This window comes from Hydra vulgaris, chromosome 04, assembly GCF_038396675.1.
Source record: "Hydra vulgaris chromosome 04, alternate assembly HydraT2T_AEP".
NCBI lineage: Eukaryota > Metazoa > Cnidaria > Hydrozoa > Anthoathecata > Hydridae > Hydra > Hydra vulgaris.
The window spans coordinates 5,087,439-5,093,875 of NC_088923.1; the positions used below are offsets into that span (position 1 = coordinate 5,087,439).

The window sequence follows — 6,437 nt, forward strand, 5'->3', positions numbered from 1 at the left end:
CAAAATATAGTTAAAAGTAATTAAACGTGGCTATAATATATATTGAATTGGCAAATAAAACTAAATTGTAAGTTGAACTCTGCCCTCGCAATATTTCCAAAATCAATTTTTAATACAAACAGTAATATAAAATGATAAATATAAAAAAGCTTAACATATACAATTTATACATATATATATATAAAAATATAAATATTTTCTTTAAAATTTATGTGTGTGAGTGTTTGCATATATATTTATGCAATATATAAAAATACAATTAACAGGATATCGTAACGATAGGCCAGAATATCATTGAGATACAGAATCTAAATCAAAAAACAAAACTTGTACCATTAGTAGTCTGAAAGCAAATGTAAAAAAAAAATGTTATTAAATTAGTATGATTATTATTAAATTTTAACACTAAATATATATATATATATATATATATATATATATACATATATATATATATATATATATATATATATATATATATATATATATATATATATATATATATATATATATATATATATATATATATATATATATATATATATATATATAACTTATTTATATATATAATTTATAATTATAGGTTCAGGTATCACTCAATTGACTAGTTTTTAACTATATGAGTGACACCTAACCTCATTTATGTGAGTTTATAAATATTATTGTAAATTTTCATATTTTATGGTTGAATAAATGGATTATTATTATAAATAAAATATATAGATAAATAAATTACATATATATATATATAAATTTTATATATATATATAAAAATTATATATATATATAAATTAATTATGTATATATATAAATTATATATATATATATAAATTATATATATATATATAAATTATATATATATACATATACATATATATATATATATATATATATATATATATATATATATATATATGTATATATATATTAATATATCTATATATATATATATATATATATATATATATATATATATATATATATATATATATATATATATATATATATATATATGTATATATATATATATATATATATATATATATATATATATATATATATATATATATATATATATATATATATATATATATATATATATATATATATATATATATATTTATATATACATATTTATTTATTTATTATACAGTAAACTCCCGGTTATTCGAAATGGCACTTATTAAAATTTTCTGCTTATTCAAAGCAATTTTCATTTCCTGTGAATTTTCTTTAACAAACTCATGCAAATGCTGTTATGCAGAAATGCAGTTATTCGAACCTTCATTTGTTTAAAATTTCGGTTATTCGAAACAACTTTTGCTCCCCTTGAAGATAAAAAAACACATTTAAGGAACAAAAAATAAATAAAAAATGGACTATATTTTCAATGAATTGTAAAATATTTATTATTTTACAAGGATAAACTGAAGTAGCACCAAATTCCAAGGGTCTTTTTCTTTTTTACTTTCTACTTTTATTAAAATTTGAAAGAAACTTAAAGCAGGTCATTTTAAAGAGCGTATTCAGTTATTCGAGTTTCAGGTTATTCGAAATAAATACTTATACCCCTTGGATGTTTGAATAACCGGGAATTTACTGTATATATATATATATATATATATAATATATATATATATATATATATATATATATATATATATATATATATATATATATATACATATATATATAAATATATATATATGTATATATATATATATATATATTTATATACAAAAATAATTTTGTATATATTTATATATATATATATATATATATATATATATACATATATATATATGTATATATATATATATATTTATATACAAAAATAAATTTGTATATATATATATATATATATATATATATAAATATATATATATATATATATATATATAATACACAAAATTATATAATTTTGTATCTATATATATATATATATATATACATATATATATATATATATATATATATATATATATATATATATATATATATATATATATATATATATATATAAATATATATATATATATACAAAATTATATAATTTTGTGTATATATATATATATATATATATATATATATATATATATATATATATATATATATATATATATATATATATATATATATATATATATATATATATATATATGTATACAATATTATTTGCGTCAAAATCTATATAACTGCAAAAGTTTTAAGTTTGTTTTTTTTAATTTGATTCCAGAGAGAAAAAAAACCCATTTATAACTCTTTTAAACTCAATGCAAAAGTAACTCAATTAAATGAACTTTGCTAACACACAGTTTTTCTGTCTAAAATAAATGTGACAAAAGTAAGAAACATCTACATTTTTATTATGAAATATAATGCTTTGTCAATAACTATTTACTTAAAGTATTAAGATCAAAAATATTTTGTTAAAGTTATTAACAATAAGCATTTTAAACTATATTTTTTGGAATTTATTTTTAGAAAAAGTTAAAATAATAATAACGGTTTACCATCAAAATTATTCATTGAACATCAGATCTCGAGTCACTTTTGATCGAAAAAAGGGCCTTACCTACAAGTAATGTGATGAAAAATATCAAATATCAGTAAGTGGTGTTAGGAAGATGTGTATAAAGTATGAAACAACTGGTTCTGTTGAAAATCAGAAAAGACTTGGTCGCCCCATTAAGACTTCAACAATAACCAATATCCTAATTGCATTGATAAAAAAAAAAAATTCAACAATAACCGAAAGGCAGATTGTTGAAAATTCTAAATTAAATGTTTCTTATCGAACTGTACAGAGAAGTCTTAAATTAAGTGGTTTAATAATTTAGGTGGCTTAAATAAACCTTCTCCAGAAAAGTAAACCCCTCATTAGTCGTATAAGCAAAGAAAAACTTTTAGCATTTGCAAAATTGCATATTAACAAGTGTGAGGCATTGTGGAACTTAGTGTTATGGACTGATAAGAATAAATTTCAAATACTTGGCTTAAAAAACGACAAAGAGTTTGGCGCAGACCTTGTGATGCGCTCTTAGATAGAAATCTTGCAATTTATGTCAATCCGTTTAAGAATTGATCACAAATTTTTTTTTCACCATGACAACGACCCTAAACACACATGCAAATCAACACAACAGTTCCTCAAAAAAAAAGTAAAGCTAACATCCTTAAATGGCCGCCACAAAGTCCAGACCTTAACCCTGTTGAAAATGTATATGGGCAATTTTGAAATCTAAAATAATTGTGAAATAGCTCATTTCATTTAAAAGAGTTACTTTTACAATAATTTAAAAAAAATTATAAATATTTTTTTTCTTGATTACAATCAAATTTAAAAAAAACATACAATTTTTGAAGTTATGTAGATTCCAACGTAAATAATTTAGTTTTTATTGTTAGAGTTCTGAATTTATCAAAAATGTTAATGCTATACATGTATATATATATATATATATATATATATATATATATATATATATATATATATATATATACTATATATATATACATATATATATATATATATATATTTATCTGTATATATATATAAATATATATTTATATGTATATATATATATATATAAATATATATATTTATATATATATATACATATAAATATATATATTTATCTATGTATACATATATATATATATATACGTATATACATATATATATATATACGTATATACATATATATATATATATATATAAATATATATATATATATATATATATATATATATATATATATATATATATATATATATATATATATATATATAAATATAGACATATACATTTTATGGAAGTCAAATTTTACAATTAAAAAGAGTTACAATTCCATAAATAAATTAACTAAATTAAACTTACTTGAATAGTTGTAACTATAAACCATCAATTTAAATCATATAATGTACTTTGTTCATAAGATGGAAACCAGTTAAAACCATATCATTCCTCTATCTTTGATCGACCAGAACTTTACTAAATAAACTTACACCTAAAATCAAATTATCACATGTCAAAAAAATTTAAACAGTATTATTAAAATCAGATATCACTAATAGTTAATATTAAGTTTTATTTATTCTTCGCCATATAAAAAGTTAAATGCAAAGAGAAACACAATCATTCACTAACATAATTACTTTCATTCTTTTTTGGAGTCCTCTGTAGTCGTAAAATTAAATCCTTCGCCTACTTCTTTATCTAATAATAGATACTTGTAAGTAATTATTTAGTAAAACAAATATAAACAAAAATGTAACAACTAAAATGTAGACCCAGTGCAAACAGATTACGATATATATCTAGGCAATCATAATATAATAAACAGATTCAAAATTTTACTTATCCCAAAATAAAAATAAGACTTATTAGATGTTTATTTGATATAGTACTTCACCATTAATATAAAACTATAACAGTTTTTTTATTCATATAAAACAATTAAAATAGCAATGAGTGCTGTAAAATTTAATGACCTCCAGTAACTTTGAATCTTTTAACTCTGAGCTTGTTCCATGAATAATCGATTGGAAAACTATTATAGGCAGCTTTCATTGCATGAACACCAGTTGACAAAAATAACCAACCATCTTTTAACCAACAACATAGAGCAGCTGCCTCTGCTTCAATTTGTTTTTAAAATAAACACCTTAAGCCCAAGATTGTGAAGTCATTGTAATAGATCATCTAAAAAAAAGGCATAATTTGTTTTATTTACATATATATAAATATATATATTTATATATATATATATATATATATATATATATATATATTTATATATACATATATGTTTATATTATATATATATATATATATATATATATATATATATATATATATATATATATATATATATATATATTTATATATATATATATATATATATATATATATATATATATATATACATTTATAAACAAATATATATGATTATATGTGTATATATATACATGTATATATACATATATATATATATATATATATATATATATATATATATATATATATATATATATATATATATATATATACACTACCGTGCAAAAGTCTCCGCTCATTTGTAATATTTCAATAAAGTAACAAAAGTTTGCTAGAAAATTGCGTTTATTTTTAATTGTTTATTAAACAATGAATTAGACAGTAAATACAATACATTTTAGGATGATTTTAAATATATAAAATCAATAAAATGTTAATATACAAAGTTGTAAATGTTAAATTTTATTTTCATCAATATGAGACCCCTTGGAGCGTATAACAGCAGCACATAATCTTGGCATTCGGGCTAATAATTTATTCATGGTTTCCGCTGTTATCTCGTTCCAAGGTTTTTGCAAACGTTCCCATAGCATTTGCTGATTAATAAAAGATGTTTCACCTGCTTCTCTGATCTTCCTATCCAGTTTATCCCACAACTTTTCGATGGGTGATAGATCTGGTGATTGAGGAGGCCAAGTCATAATTTTGCAAACTTTTCCCCTTTCTTTTAGTTTCAAATAATTTTTGCATAATCCAGATGCATGTTTTGGATCGTTGTTCTGCTGCATGATGAATCCTTTCCCAATTATACGAATACCAGATGGAATCGCGTGCTTAACCAAAATATTATGGTACATGTGTTTATCCATGGTAGATGTGATTTTAACTAAATATCCAGTTAACCCATTGCCAAAACATCCCCAAAGCATAATATTACCACCTCCATGTTTTACAGTACTTTGTAAACATTGAGGAAGCACTCTTTCATTAGGTAAACGCCTAACATGCACGCGACGTCGGGTACCAAAAAGTTCGAACCTACTCTCGTCTGTCCATAGAACTTTCTTCCAATCTTCTAATCCCCAATTTTTATGCATTTTTGCCCATTCCAATCTTTTCTTCTTATTTACTGCCCTCAACAAAGGTTTACGTGCAGCAACGCGTCCAATTAATTTGACTGATCTTAGTCTTCTTTTTAAAGTATCAGTTGATACTGGTTTTACCCTTGTTTTGTTGAGTTCTGCTGTTAAAATTGTGGCTGGAATTTTTCTATTTCTTTTGCTGGACACAACAATAAACGTATCTTCTTGCCGTGATGTAACTCTTGGTCTTCCAGAACGTGATCTGTCACTGTTGGAACCAATATCATGCAATCGTTGTAGAGCATATCTCACACCTGATTCGGATATTTTTAACATGGAAGCGATTTTTCTATATGAATAACCTTCTTCACGTAAAATACATATTTTGCCACGAAGTTCTTCACAATATTCTTTCTTTACTTTCACCATTTCTCAAATTCTTTATTAAATTCAAGACATTAAATGCGCACACTAATGCCATTTTCAAGTATAAATATAAACATAAGTCTATTAAAAGCAACCAATTAAAATTAATGAAAACATCCTTACCATGCCGGAAAGTATCATGCTAGTGT

At 21.2% G+C, this 6,437-nt stretch overlaps 1 long non-coding RNA gene across 1 annotated transcript; it reads right to left on the minus strand.

The window, feature by feature from the left end:
- Positions 1-214: 214 nt before the first annotated feature.
- Positions 215-4,701, minus strand: LOC136078958 (uncharacterized). Its single transcript, XR_010637817.1, has 4 exons — positions 4,495-4,701; positions 4,151-4,219; positions 3,881-4,010; positions 215-308 (listed from the first exon to the last, which is right to left on the minus strand). It is a non-coding gene; the product is annotated as an uncharacterized LOC136078958 (long non-coding RNA).
- Positions 4,702-6,437: the final 1,736 nt, after the last annotated feature.